Below are 16,031 nucleotides of genomic sequence, written 5' to 3' on the forward strand. Positions count from 1 at the left end.
GAATGTAAAATGGTACAACCACTTTGGAAATCTATCTGGCGTTATCTTAAACAGTTAGAAATAGAACTACCATACAACCCAGAAATCCCACTCCTAGGAATATACCCTAGAGATACAAGAGCCTTCACACAAACAGATATATGCACACCCATGTTTATTGCAGCTCTGTTTACAATAGCAAAAAGTTGGAAGCAACCAAGGTGTCCATCAACGGATGAATGGGTAAATAAATTGTGGTATATTCACACAATGGAATACTACGCATCGATAAAGAACAGTGACGAATCTCTGAAACATTTCATAACATGGAGGAACCTGGAAGGCATTATGCTGAGCAAAATGAGTCAGAGGCAAAAGGACAAATATTGTATAAGACCACTATTATAAGATCTAGAGAAATAGTAAACCTGAGAAGAACACATACTTTTGTGGTTACGAGGGGGGGAGGGAGGGAGGGTGGGAGAGGGTTTTTTATTGATTAATCAGTAGATAAGAACTGCTTTAGGTGAAGGGAAAGACAACACTCAATACATGGAAGGTCAGCTCAATTGGACTGGACCAAAAGCAAAGAAGTTTCCGGGATAAAATGAATGCTTCAAAGGTCAGCGGAGCAAGCGCGGGGGTCTGGGGAACGTGGTTTGCGGGGACTTCTAAGTCAATTGGCAAAATAATTCTATTATGAAATCATTCTGCATCCCACTTTGAAATGTGGCATCTGGGGTCTTAAATGCTACCAAGCGGCCATCTAAGATGCAGCAATTGGTCTCAACCCACCTGGAGCAAAGGAAAATGAAGAACACCAAGGCCACACGACAACTAAGAGCCCAAGAGAAAGAAAGGGCCACATGAACCAGAGACCTACATCATCCTGAGACCAGAAGAACTAGTTGGTGCCCGGCCACAATCGATGACTGCCCTGACAGGGAGCACAGCAGAGGACCCCTGAGGGAGCAGGAGATCAGTAGGATGCAGACCCCAAATTCTCATAAAAAGACCAAACTTAATGGTCTGACTGAGACTGGAGGAATCCCGGCGGCAATGCTCCCCAGACCTTCTGTTGGCACAGGACAGGAACCATCCCCGAAGACAACTCATCAGAAATGAAAGGGAGTGGTCAGCGGGTGGGAGAGAGACGCTGATGAAGAGTGAGATAATTATATCAGGTGGACACTTGAGATTGTGTTGGCAACTCTTGTCTGGAGGGGGGATGGGAAGATAGGGAAGCAGGCAAAATTGTCAAGAAAGGAGAGACTGAAAGGGCTGACTCAAGAGGGGGAGAGCAAGTGGGAGTGGGGAGTGAGATGTATGTAAACTTATATGTGACAGACTGGATTTGTAAACGTTCACTTGAAGCTTAATAAAAGTTATTAAAAAAAAAAAAGGTGGTGCAGGCCACACCCCAGGGAAACTCCGTTTACATTGGATCAGGGATGTGACCTGGTGAGGATGTTATGATCCCACCGTAATCCTCTTTAACTTAAAATTACAACCACAAAATGGAGGACAACCACAGAATATTGGGAATCATGGCCTAACCAAGTTAATACACACATTTTTGGGGGACATAATTCAATCCATGACACATGGGTATACTTATACGTGTATGTGTTATTGTATGTTTAGTTAGGATCGTCTTATATGTATCATTCTGAAAAGTTTTTTTTAACATAACAATACTTCTCAGAGATTTCTCCATGTCCACTTATGGTATTTCTGTTACAGCAACACTAGATAACTGAGACATAGTACATGGGCATTTTATTTGTTTTGCTTTTCTAAAAATTGTATTAGGTGTAAGTTTACAGTGTAAATTAGTTTCTCATTCAAAAATCTATACATAAATTGTCTTCTGACATTGGTTGCAATGCCTGCAATGTGTCAGCACTCTCACCCTTTTTCCCTTTACACCTCCAGTTCCCCATGTCCATTCATCCAGGTTTCCTGTCCCTTCCTGCCTTCTCATTTTTGCTTTTGAACAGGTGTTGCCCATTAGGTCTCCTATACTTGATTGAACTAAGAAGCACATTCCTCACATGTGTTATTGTTGTTTTATAGACCTGTCTAATCTTTGGCTGAAAGGTGGACTTCGGGAGTGCCTTCAGTTCTGAGTTAGGAGGGTGTCTGGGGGCCATAGTCTCAGGGGCCCTTCCAGTCTCTATCAGACTAGTAAATCTGGTCTTTTTTTTTTTGTGAATTTGAATTTTGTTCTACATTTTTCTCCTGCTCTGTCCAGGACCCTCTATTTTGATCTCTGTCAGAGTAGTCTGTGGTGGTAGCTGGCACCATCTAGTTCTTCTGGTCTCAGTCTGATGGAGGCCATGGTTTATGTGGTCCATTATTTCTTTGGACTGTTATTTTTCTTGCATCTTTGGTTTTCTTCAATATTCTTTGCTCCGAACATGATGAGACCAATAGATGTATTTTAGATGGCTGCTTGCAAGCTTTTTCTTTTACATTTTTTTAAAATTGTGTTTTAAGTGAAAGTTTACAGCTCAAGTAAATTTCTGATTCAAAAATTTCGCAAGCTTTTAAGACCGCAGATGCTACTCACCAAAGTAGGATGTAGAACATTTTCTTTAAGAACTATGTTATGCCAGTTGACCTAGATGTCCCCTGAGACCATGGTTCCCAGCCCTCAGCCTCAGTAACTTGGTCCCTCAAAGTGTTTGGATCTGTCTAGGAAGTTTCTATGGCTTTGCCTTGGTCAAGTTGTGCTGACTTTCCCTATATCGTGTGTTGTCTTCCTGTCGCCAAAGTTAACACTTGTCTACTATCTAATTAGTGATTTCCCCTCCCCACCCCTCCCCTCCCTCATAACCATCAAAGATTGTTTCTTCCTGTGTGTAAATCTTTTCATGACTTTTTATAATAGTGGTCTCATACGGTATTTGACCTTTTGTGATGGTCTTATTTCACTCAGCATAATGCCATCCAGATTCATCCACATTGTGAGATGTTTTGCAGATTTATCTTTGTTCTTTATCATTGCGTAGTATTCCATTGTGTGTATGTACCATAATGTGTTTGTCCATTCATCTGTTGATGGGCGCTTAGGCTGTTTACATCTATCTGCTATTGTGCATAATGCTGCAAGGTTATCAGCAATTTTAATTTTGAAATACCTGCCAGATTAGCTTCCAAAGAGGCTTTATAAATTGCACTACTACCAGCAGTGTTTGAGAGTGCTCATTTCCCTTCACCCTCAGAACACTTAAACCTTTAAAAATAGCATTTTTTAAAATTATAAAAACAGTGTGTCACATTACAGAGAGTGGGAATATATAGAAAAGGATAAAGAAAAAAATCATTCATATGCATGCCACCCAGAGACAGTTTTGAATCCTGCTTTTTTTTACTTAAATTATGTCATGAGCATTTACCCATGTAATTAAAACTTATTGAAAAATATTCCTTTGATTGCCTGCATACTATTTAATCATATGCATATGCCACATTTTACCTAAAAACCAAAAAACCAAACCCACTGCTGTCAAGTCGATTCTGACTCATAGCAACCCTATAGGACAGAGTAGAACTGCCCTGTAGAGTTTCCAAGGAGCACCTGGCGGATTCAAACTGCCAACTTTTTGGTTAGCAGCCATAGCATTTAACCACTATGCCACCAGGGTTTCCATTTTACCTAAGTCACCTAATTTGGGGGGCATTTTCATTATTTCTGGGTTTTTTGGTTTGTTTGCTATTATGACTACAGCTGAGATAAACATCTTTGACATCCTAATTTCTTCATATTCTGCTATCAGCATGCCTGTCCAAGAATTCTAAATGGACCCTGGTGTTGATCATGAAGCTTCCTTCTGACTGTCACTAACTGGTAGCATCCATCACCTGATCTATTTAAAATGGTATCAAAAACTGCCCTTAACCTGACAGAGATATGAGAATGTAAATGTAACCCATTGTCAAGATTCCTGAGAATTTACTTGTTTTTCATCTTGCAATGGGGTTACACTTTCAGTCTCTGCCATGATCCAGCCACTTCCCTCTGGGCCTTTTTCTTATACCCCACCCATTTATCTTCTCCTACTTACTTGAGCCTCTTAATCCCAAAGTTCCACGATCTGTCACTAAGAAAAAAAAAAAAGAAAAAACCCTGTTGCTGTAATCTTTTGGAAGCAGATCACCAGGCCTTTCTTCCGTAGTGCCGCTGAGTGGGTTCAAACTGTCAACCTTTAGGTTAGTAGTTGAGTGCAAGCCGTTTGTGCCACCCAGGGAATCTTACTCTGTGGCTAAGAGCCCTGTAACCGAGCCTGATTTCTCCAGGTCAACCTCAGAGAACTGGTTAAGAGCTCAGGCTGCTAACCAAAAGGTTGGCAGTTCTAATCCACCAGGCGCTCCTTGGAAACCCTATGGGACAGTTCTACTCTGTTCTGTCGGGTCGTGAAGAGTTGGAATCGACTTGACAGCAATGGTCGGTCAGTCAACTGTTACAGAAAGTGACGTAAGAAACATTCGCTTAACAACGTTTTATGTCTTTTACAAAACTACAGTTTAAGACATTGTCTATTTTGTTACTTAATGTTTATTACACAAGGATTTGCAAGATAAATTTTCCCTTAAATTTATGTAGTTTGTTTTATATTGTATATGAGACCTACACAAGTCAAGGTGTTTAGTTTTTGCCTTAGTTATCAGGAGACCCAAGGCTAAACATTCTTCATTAACTAACTCATTGTAGGGTCTGATAATATCCTTTTTTCTACGTTATCCTTTATTTGTTTTACTTTTTTGATTGTATTGGTTGTATATACACATAACTTTCTAAGCTGCCTCAGTTTCTTTTTAGAATTAAGTGAATATTGGATTGATTAATTCAACAATCTTTGTGCCACACACTGTTCTAGGTGCTGGAGATTATCAGTGATAGAGACAAATAAAAGCCCCTGCTTGCATGGACTTTACGTTCTAAAAAGCTTATATTCTCACAAACGAGTACAGCCTTCGGAGTCCAAACACTTGGGTTCAAGTCTTGGATCTTCCACTTATTAGCTTTGTAACCCTAAGCAAATTACCTCTCTGCACCCCAGTTTTCTCATCTGTAGAACTGGGATAATACTTCCCTTATAGGGATGTTGTTAGAAGGCTTCTGGAACATTGAAGACACCCCCACACAGAGATAATTACGATTTTCTTTTCTTGGGATTTGGCACTACCTTTCCACTCAGGGACCCAAGTTGGAGACCTGGGAGTCACCCAAGATTATTCCCTCTCCCTTCACCCCACATTAACTCAGCAAGTTCTGCTGATCCTGTCTTCTCATAGCTCTCAAAGTTATCTTCTCTTTGTTCCTGCTCTTGTTGTTGTGGTTAAGAGCTATGGCTGCTAACCAAAAGGTTGGCAGTTTGAATCCACCAGGCGCTCCTTGGAAATGCTATGAGGCAGTTCTGCTCTGTCCTGTAGGGTTGCGATGAGTTGGAATCAACTCAACGGCAGTAGGTTTGGTTTTTGGGGGTTTGGTTGTTTTCCTAGTCCCCCCAAAACCATACCCATGGCTGTTGAGTCAATTCCAACTCATAGTGACCCTATAGGACAGAGTAGAACTGTCCCATAGGGTTTCCAAGGCTGTAATCTTTACGAAAACACCTTTTTTCCATGAAGTGCCTGGTGGGTTTGAACCGCCAACCTTTCGGTTAGCAGCCAGAGCACTTACCCACTGCGTGGCCAGTGTCTTAGTCCAGACCACCATAATCTCTGGCCTGAAGTATTGCAATCTCCTTCTCACGTGTCTTCCAGCCTCGTCTCCCTCTCTCTGAGGATTTTTTAGCAGAGCACCAATTATCTTTTTAAGATGAAGACCTGATTATGCCACCTCCTACTTGTTGCCCCCAGAAGAAAAAGTTAAAGTCTTCAATGTCCTCCCTGAACAGGCCACCATATTCCTTTTCTAGCTCCATCTCTCACCAGTACTTTACAGTCAGCTTTTCATCCTGTCTTAAGGAATTAACTATAGTTCCCCTAACGTGCCATACTGTCTTGTGCCCAGGTTTTACTCCTGATGGCCTTTTACCCTGAAAGGCTCTCCTTTTGTCTTACTCTGTCTTGATCAGGCTAACTTCTAACGACTCTTTAAGACTCAGTTCACGGGTCACTTTCTGGTCTGGCTCTTAGTAACAATAACAACTAATATTTATCGAACACTTACTATGTTTATTTACTATGTTCTAGTGCTGTGCTAAACACTCTATATGCTTTATTTCTTTCCATTTCACCATGCTTTATTTTTCTTCATAGTATAGTCTACACCGATATATATTTGTTTGTGTGTTTGCTCATTGCCTCTCTTTTTCCATTAGAATCTCAGCTCTCTGGAGAGCAAAGGTTTTTGTCTGTCTTGTTCACCACTATCCTTAGCCCCTGGAACTAAATGTTTGTTAACTGATTGAGTAAATGAATGAAAACCACTCTACACATGAAGAAATCAAGGCACAGAGAGATAAAGCAACTCACCCAAACTCATGCTAGTGCATGGTGGGCCAAGGTTTAGAAGGCCATCTAATTCTAGGTCTTGGCTGTGTTCTTAACAGTTAGCTTCCCATGATCGGTTCCCCATTTCTATAATTATGTTATCTCATAGATGTTATATGAACGGAATCATGCAGTACGGATTCTTTTTGAGATTGGCTTGTTTTCACTCATCATAATTTCCTTGATGTTTATCCCAGTTGTTCATTCCTTTTTATTGCTGAGTATCATTCCAGAGTATGGATGTGCGGCAGTATGCCATGTTCTATTCCAGAGTGGCTGTACCATTTTACATTCCCACTAGCAATGTATGAGTGACTCAGTTTCTCCACATCCTTGCCAATATTAGTTGTTGTCACCTTTTTTTAGCCAGTCCGATAGGCATGTAGTAATATCTTATTGTGGTTTTCATGTGTGTTTCCCTAATGACCTTCAGCATCTTTTCATATGCTTATTTGCCATTTGTATATTCTCTTTGATGAAATGATCTGGGCATGCCTTCTGCCCATTTTCTAAGTAAATTGCTTGTTTTTTTTACTGTTGAGTTTGGAGAATTCTTTATATATGCTAGATACTAGCACTTTGTCAGATACATGGTTTGCAAATATTTTCTTCCAGCCTATAGCTTGTCTTTTCATCCTCTTCACATGGTCATTCACAGAGCAAATGTTTTCATTTTGGTGAGGGCTAATTTATCAAATTTTTCTTTTATGTACGATGCTTCTGGTGTCAAGTCTAAGGATTCTTCACCTAGCTTTATGTTCTGAGGATTTTCTTCTATAGTTTTTTCTAAAAGTTTTACAGTTTTTGGATCAAAGACCTAAACATAAAGACTAAAACAATAAAGATCATGGAAGAAAAAATAGGGACGACGTTAGGAGTCCTAATACAAGGCATAAACAGAATACAAAACATTATTGAAAATGACAAAGAGACACCAGATAACTGGGAGCTCCTAAAAATCAGACACCTATGCTCATCTAAAGACTTCACCAAAAGAGTAAAAAGACCACCTACAGATTGGGAAAAAATTTTCAGCTATGACATCTCCGACCAGCGCCTGATCTCTAAAATCTAAATGATTCTGTTAAAACTCAACCACAAAAAGACAAACAACCCAATTAAAACTTGAGTAAAGGATATGAACACACACTTCACTAAAGAAGATATTCAGGCAGCTAACAGATACATGAGGAAATGCTCTCAATCATTAGCCCTTAGAGAAATGCAAATTAAAACTACGATGAGATTCCATCTCACTCCAACAAGGCTGGCATTAATCCAAAAAACACAAAACAATAAATGTTGGAGAGGCTGTGGAGAGATTGGAACTCTTATACACTGCTGGTGGGAATGTCAAATGGTACAACCACTTTGGAAATCGATCTGGCGTTTCCCTAAAAAGTTAGAAATAGAACTACCATACAACCCAGAAATCCCACTCCTCGGAATATACCCTCGAAAATAAGAGCCTTTACACGAACAGATACATGCACACCCATGTTTATTGCAGCACTGTTTACAATAGCAAAAAGATGGAAGCAACCAAGGTGTCCATCAACGGATGAATGGATAAATAAATTATGGTATATTCACACAATGGGATACTACGCATCGATAAGAATGATGATGAATCTGTGAAACATTTCATAACATGGAGGAGCCTGGAAGGCATTATGCTGAGTGAAGTTAGTCAGATGCAAAATGACAAATATTGTATAAGACCATTATAAGATCTTGAGAAATAGTTTAAACTGAGAAGAACACATTCTTTTGTGGTTACGAGAGGAGGGAGGGTGGGAGAAGGTTATTTACTGATTAGATAGTAGATAAGAACTACTTTAGGTGAAGGGAAGGACAACACTCAATACAGGGAAGGTCAGCTCAACTGGACTGGACCAAAAGCAAAGAAGTTTCCTGAATAAACTGAATGCTTCGAAGGTCAGCGGAGCAGGGGCGGGGGTTTGGGGACTATGGTTACAGGGGACATCTAAGTCAATTGGCAAAATAAATTCTATTATGAAAACATTCTGTATCCCACTTTGAAATAGTGGCGTCTGGGGTCTTAAATGCTAACAAGCGGCCATCTAAGATGCGTCAATTGGTCTCAACCCACCTGGATCAAAGGAGAATGAAGAACACCAAGGTCACACGACAACTATGAGCCCAAGAGACAGAAAGGGCCACATGAACTAGAGACTTACATCATCCTGAGACCAGAAGAACTAGATGGTGCCCGGCCACAACCGATGACTGCCCTGACAGGGAGCACAACAGAGAACCCCTGAGGGAGCAGGACAATGGGATGCAGACCCCAAATTCTCATAAAAAGACCAGACTTAATGGTCTGACTGAGACTAGAAGAATCTCGGCAGTCATGATCCCCAAACCTTCTGTTGGCCTAGGACAGGAACCATTCCCGAAGACAACTCATCAGACATGGAAGGGACTGGACAACGGGTTGGAGAGAGATGCTGATGAAGAGTGAGCTACTTGTATCAGGTGGACACTTGAGACTATTTTGGCATCTCCTGTCTGGAGGGGAGATAGGAGGGTAGAGGGGGTTAGAAACTGGCAAAACAGTCACGAAAGGAGAGACTGGAAGGAGGGACCGGGCTGACTCATCGGGTGAGAGTAAGAGAGAGTATGTAGTAAGGTGTATATAAGTTTATATGTGAGAGGCTGACTCGATTTGTAAACTTTCACTTAAAGCACAATAAAAATTATTTAAAGAAAAAAGTTTTATAGTTTTATGTTTTGTGATTAAATCAGTGATCGGTTTTGAGTTAATTTTTTTTGTTAATTTTTGTATAAGTTATGAAGTTGAGGTTGAAGTAATTCTTTTGCTTACAAATATCCAGTTTCTCCAGCATCATTCCATGAAATTGCTTTTCTACCTTGGTCAAAAAACAGTTGGCCCTTTATAATGTGTTTAGTACTTCTGTTTGACTTCCATGATTCTAAGGCATCTACTTCCCCTTACAGAGGCACTGGCCCCGGGCTCAGGCTCCCCATCCCAAGGGCTGCTGGCATTCTGAGGGTTCACAGTGATCAGGAGTGGTAAGCTGGGGACCAAGCACTGAATCCAGCCTGCTGACCTGTTTTGTTTGGGCCCAGCAGGGAAGGGACCTTCAAACCCTACAGCCTTTTAGTGTCTAAGTTTCTTCCACATCCTGCCATTCCATTTAGACCCCACCCCTGTGCCCACGCCTAGCCCTTGTGGCCACTAAGAGCTTTCCAACTTCTGAAATATACTTGCTGACCATAGCTTCCTTCTTTCCCCTTCACTTTCTGCATTCCCCCAAATCTTCCTCTCTCTCTCTCTGTGTGTGTGTGTGTGAGACTGTTGGTGTCATTGAGGGTTTCCCTCAGTAATGGATTGACACAGTGGCTGCAACAATGGGCTTAAACATAGCAACGATTGTGAGGATTGTGCAGGACGGGACAGTATTTTGTTCTGCTGTACATGGGATTGCTTTGAGTCAGAATTGACTTGATGGCAGCTAACAACAACATGACTGGTTTGCAGGCCTCTCTGGTGCCCAGTCTAGGGGTATATGGGAGAAAAAAGAGAGTCAAGGAAACTCACCACTTTGTCTTTCCTTAAGTTCTGAGGTTTCTAGCAGGTCCACCTTCTTCATTCCTGTTTTCAGAGTTCTTTTATCATTGTCTGTTGAATAATTTCTAGGATATATAGTTGTATTTGGAGGGGAGGAGCAGGGAAAAGTGAGTCTATGTCATTTTATTTTGTTCTGGAACCAAAGTTCCCTAGTGTAGTTTTTTTAATCGTGGTGAAAACATATACAATAAAACATTCATCAATTCAACAATTTCTGGATATACGATTCAGTGACACTGATTACATTCTTCAAGTTGTGCAACCATTCTTACTGTCCCTTTCCAAATTACTTCATCACCATTAACATAAACTTAATGCTCCCTAAGCAAAGACTCAAAAAAAAAAAAAAAAAAAAAACCCTGGTGGCGTAGTGGTTAAGTGCTATGGCTGCTAACCAAAGGGTCGGCAGTTCGAATCCACCAGGTGCTCCTTAGAAACTCTGTGGGGCAGTTCTATTCTGTCCTATAGGGTCGCTATGAGTTGGAATCGACTCGATGGCACTGGGTTTGGTTTTGGTTTGTTAAGCAAAAACTCCCCTTTCCCCCCTCCCTCCCACCTGTGGTAACCATGAATAATTTTGGGTTTCTATATATTTGCTTATTTCACATTAGTGAGATCAAACAGTGTGTGTCCTTTTGTGATTGACTAATTTCGCTCAGCATAATGTTTTCAAGATTCATCCATGTTGTGGCAAGTATCAGGAATTAATTTATCTTTATGGCTGAGTAATATTCCATTGTATGCATGTACCACATTCTGCTTATCCATTCATTCATCTGTTGATGGACATTTAGGTTGTTTCCACCTTTTGGCTATTATGAAAAATGCTGCAGTGAACACTGGTGTACAAGTTTCTGTTACTGTTCCTGCTTTCACTTCTGAGTATATACCTAGGGTTGGGATTGCTGGCTCATATGGCAGTTCTATGTTCAACTTTTTGAGGAACCGCCAAACTGTTTTCACTATTGCTCAGTGGCTATACCATTTTACCTTCCAACCAGCAATGGATGAGGGTTTCTGTTTCTACACAACCTCACCAACACCTATTGTTTTCTGTTTCTTTTTTTTTTTTTTTGAACATTGTCATTCTAATGTGGGTGAGATGGTATCTCATTGTGGTTTGATTTGGACCTGACTCTGATGGCAACAGGTTTTTTGTTTTGTTTTTTAATGGCTAATGACATTGAGCATCTTTTCATGTGCTTATTGACCATTTGAATATCCCCTTTGATGAAACATGTGTTCAAGTTCTCTGCCCATTTTTTGATTGAATTGTTTGTCTTTTTGTTGTTAATTTGTAGAAATATTTTATATATGGTTCCCCAATATTTTCTTCCAATCTGTAGGTTGTTTTTTCACTCTTTTGATAAAGTACTTTGAAGCAAAAAAGTATTTAATCTTTTTGAGGTCCCATTTGTATATTCTCTCTTTTGCTGCTCGTGCTTTTGTTGTCATATCTGATAGCCCGTTACTAAAAACTAGGTCCCATAGCTTTACCCCTACATTTTTTAAAAGAATTTTTTGGTTTTAGTTTTCACATTTAGGTCCTTGATTCATTTTGAATTGGTTTTTGTGTATCGTGGAAGGCTGGATCCTGATTCATTCTTCTGTATGTGAAAATCCAATTGTCCCCACACCATTTATTGAAGTGACCCTGTGTACTCCTTTCATCTTCTTTTGATGCTTCCTGTGTCATTCAATTTTTCACTCAGAGAATCAGTATTGCAACTTAAGGCTTGAATTGTTTTTCAAGAGGTAGAATTTGATCAAGAACCAATGGTACTGAAGGAAGAAGTCCAAGATGCACTGAAGGCATTGGTGAAAAACAAGGCTCCGGGACTTTATGGAATACCAATTGAGATGCTTCAATAAACAGATGCAACACTGGAAGCACTCACTTATCTATGGCAAGAAATTTGGAAGACAGCTACCTGGCCAACCGACCGGAAGAGATCCATATTTGTGCTCATTCCAAAGAAACGTGATCCAACAGAATGTGTAAATTATGGAACAATATCATTAATATCACATGCAAGCCAAATTTTGCTGAAGATAACTAAAAAATGGATGTAGTTGTACATCGACAGGGTGCTGCCAGAAGTTCAAGCTGGATTCCAAAGAGGACATGAAACAAAGGATATCATTGCTGATGTCAGATGGATCTTGACTGAAAGCAGAGAATACCAGAAAGATGTTTACCTGTGTTTTATTGACCATGCAAGGGCATTTGATTGTGTAGATCATAACAAATTATGGTTAACATTACGAAGAATGAGAATTCCAGAACACTTAACTTGTTCTCATGCAGAACCTGTACATAGATCAAGAGGCAGTCGTTCAAAAAGAACGAGGGGATACTGCGTGGTTTAAAATTGGAAAAGGTGTGAGTCAGGGTTGTATTCTTTCACCATACTTACTCAATCTGTATGCTGAGCAAATAATCTGAGAAGCTGGACTATATGAAGAAGAACCGCGGCATCAGGATTAGAGGAAGATTCAGGATTGGAGGAAGACTCATTAACAACCTGTGATATGCAGATGACACAACCTTGCTTGCTGAAAGTGAAGAGGACTTGAAGCACTTACTGATGAAAATCAAAGAGTTCAGTATGGATTACACCTCAACATAAAGAAAACAAAAATCCTCACAACTGGACCAATAAGCAACATCACGATAAATGGAGAAAAGATTGAGGTTGTCAAGGATTTCAGTTTACTTGGATCCACAATCAACACCCATGGAAGCAGCAGTCAAGAAATCAAAAAACGCATTGCATTTGGCAAATCTGCTGCAAAAGACCTCTTTAAAGTGTTGGAAAGCAAAGATGTCACCTTGAAGACTAAAGTGTGCGTGACACAAGCCATGGTGTTTTCTTTTTTTTAATTTTTATTGTGCTTTATTTATTTATTTTTTTTTGGGTGAAAGTTTACAAACCAAGTCAGTCTCTCATACAAAAACTTATATACACCTTGCTATATACTCCTAGTTGCTCTCCCTCTAATGAGACAGCACAGTCCTTCCCTCCACTCTCTATTTTCGTGTCCATTTGGCCAGCTTCTGATCCCTTCTGCCCTCTCCTCTCTTCTCCAGACAGGAGCTGCCCATATAGTCTCATGTGTCTTCTTGATCCAAGAAGTTCACTCTTCACCAGTATCATTTTCTATCACATAGTCCAGTCTAATCCCTGTCTGAAGAGTTAAGCCATGGTATTTTCAATCGCCTCATATGCATTTGTGAAAGCTGGACGATGAAAACGAAGACCAAAGAATTGACACCTTTGAATTATGGTGCTGGTGAAGAATGTTGAGTATTCCATGGACTGCGAGAAGAATGAAGAAATCTGTCATGGCAGAAATACAGCCAGCATGCTCCTTAGAAGCAAGGGTGGCAAGACTTCGTCTCACATGCTTTGGACATATCATCAGGAGGGATCAGTCCCTGGAGAAGGACATCATGCTTGGTAAAGTAGAAGGTCAGCAAAAAAGAGGAACACCTTCAACGAGATGGATTGACACAGTGGCTGCAACAGTGGGCTCAAGCATAACAAGGACTGTGAGGATGGCGCAAGACCGGGCAGTGCTTCGTTCTGTTGTACACAGGGTCGCTATGAGTTGGAATCAACTTGATGGCACCTAACAACAACCCTTCCGCCCTTATACCCCAGTCTCTGGCAACTACTGATCTTTTTACTGTCTGTACAGTTTTGCCTTTTTCCAGAATGTCATACAGTTGGAATCACACTGTATGTAGCCTTATCAGATTGACTTCTTTAACTTAGCAATATGCACTTAAGGTTCCTGTATGTTTTTTCATGACTTGATAGCTCATTTCTTTTTATTGCCAAGTAGTGTTTCATTGTGTGGATGTGTCACAGTTTGTTTATTCATTCACCTATTCAAGGACTTCTTGGGTTGCTTACAATTTTTGGCAATTATGAAAGCAGTGGCTATGAACATTTGTATATGTGTTTTTGTGTGGACATATGTTTTCAACTCATGTGGGAACAATTGCTGGATCATACGGTAAGACTGTGTTTACCTTTGCGAAAGGCTGCCTGGCTGTCTTTCAAAGTGTCTGTATCATTTTGCATCCCCACCGATGATGAACGGAGGTTTCTATTGTTCCACATCCTCACCAACATTTGGTACTGTCAGTACTTTGAATTTTAGCCATTCTGGTGGGTGTGGTGGCACCTCATTGTTGCTTTAATGGGTAATTTCCTAATGACTTTGTGATGTTGAGCACCTTTTTGTGTGCTTGTTTGCTGTCTTCTTTGGTGATGTGTCTGTTCAGATCTTTTGCCCACTTTTAAATTGGGTTGTGCTTTTCTTATTGTTGAGTTTTAAGATTTCTCTGTATGTTTTTGGATATGACAACAAAAGCACAAGGAGCAAAAGATAAGATAGATAAATGAGTCTTTGTAAAAATTAAATACTTTCATTCATCAAAGGATTTTATCAAAATAGTAAAAAAAAAAAGCCCTTTACAGATTGGGAGAGAATCTTTGGGAACCATATATCTGATAAAGGTCTAATATCTAATATATATATATATAAACTTCTACAACTTAACAACAAAAAGACAAACAACCCAATCAAAAAATGGGCAGGGAACTTGAGCAGACATTTCACCAAAGAGGATATTCAGGTGGCCAATGGGCATGTGGGGGTATGCTCCACATCATTAGCCATTAGAGTGATGCAGATGAAAGCTATAATGGGATGCCACTTCATCCCTATTAGAATGGCAATATTAAAAAAAAAAAAGAGAGAGAGAGAGAAAACAAGTGTTAGCGAGGTTATGGAGAGGCTGGAGTCCTCATCCATTGCTGGTGGGAATGTAGGGCAGTGCAGCCACTGTGGAAGACATTTTGGCAGTTCCTTGAAAAGTTGAACATAGAATTGCCATATGACCTAGCGATTCCAACCCTATGTATATACCCAGAAAAACTGAAGGCAGGAACAGAAACAGAAACCAGTACACCAATGTTCACTGCAGCACTTTTCACAATAGCCAAGAGGTGGAAATAACCAAAATGTGCATCAGTGGATGAATAGATGGACAGAATGTGGTACCTACATACAATGGAATGTTGTGCAGCCCTAAAGAGAAGTGAAGTCCTGATGCATGTCACAACATGGACGAACCTTGGAAACATTTTGCTGGGCAAAATAGGTCAGTCATGAAAGGACAAATATTGTGTGATCTCACTTATGAGAAATAAGCAAATATATAGAAACCAAATATTATTAGTGGTTACCAGAGGTGGGAAGGTGGGAGAAAGGGAAAGTTTTTTGCTTAGAGGATACTGAGTTTCTATTAATGGTGGTGGAATGATTGGGAAAAGGATAGCGAGAGTGGTTGCACAATTTGAAGAATGTAATCAATGTCACTAAATTATACATGTATGAATTGTTGTGATGGAATAAATTTTGTTATGTATATTTTTACCACAATAAAAACAACAACAATTTAAAAAAAGAAAATAAGTCGACCATAGATGTACGGATTTATTTCTGGACTCTCAATTCTATTCCATTTGTCTATATGTCTATTATTATGCCAGCACCAGACTGTTTTGAGTACTGTAGCTTCATAGTATGTTTTGAAACTACAGTTTTTTTAAATTATTTATTTTATTTATTTTGTCATTGTTGTTGTTGGAAATACACGCAGCAAAATATACACCAATTCAACAGTTGCTACGTGTACAACTCAGTGATACTGATTACATTCTTCGAGATGTACAACCATTCTCACCCTCCTTTTCTGAATTCTTCCTCCCCATTGTCTTAGTCATCTAGTGCTGCTGTACTAGAAATAGCACAAGTGGATGGCTTTAACAAAGAGAGGTTTATTTTCCTACAGTAAAGTAGGCTAAAAGTCCAAATTCAGGGTGTTAGCTCCCAGGGAAGTCTTTCTTTCTCTGTC

Source organism: Loxodonta africana, chromosome X (assembly GCF_030014295.1).
Source record: "Loxodonta africana isolate mLoxAfr1 chromosome X, mLoxAfr1.hap2, whole genome shotgun sequence".
In the NCBI taxonomy this organism is placed as follows: domain Eukaryota; kingdom Metazoa; phylum Chordata; class Mammalia; order Proboscidea; family Elephantidae; genus Loxodonta; species Loxodonta africana.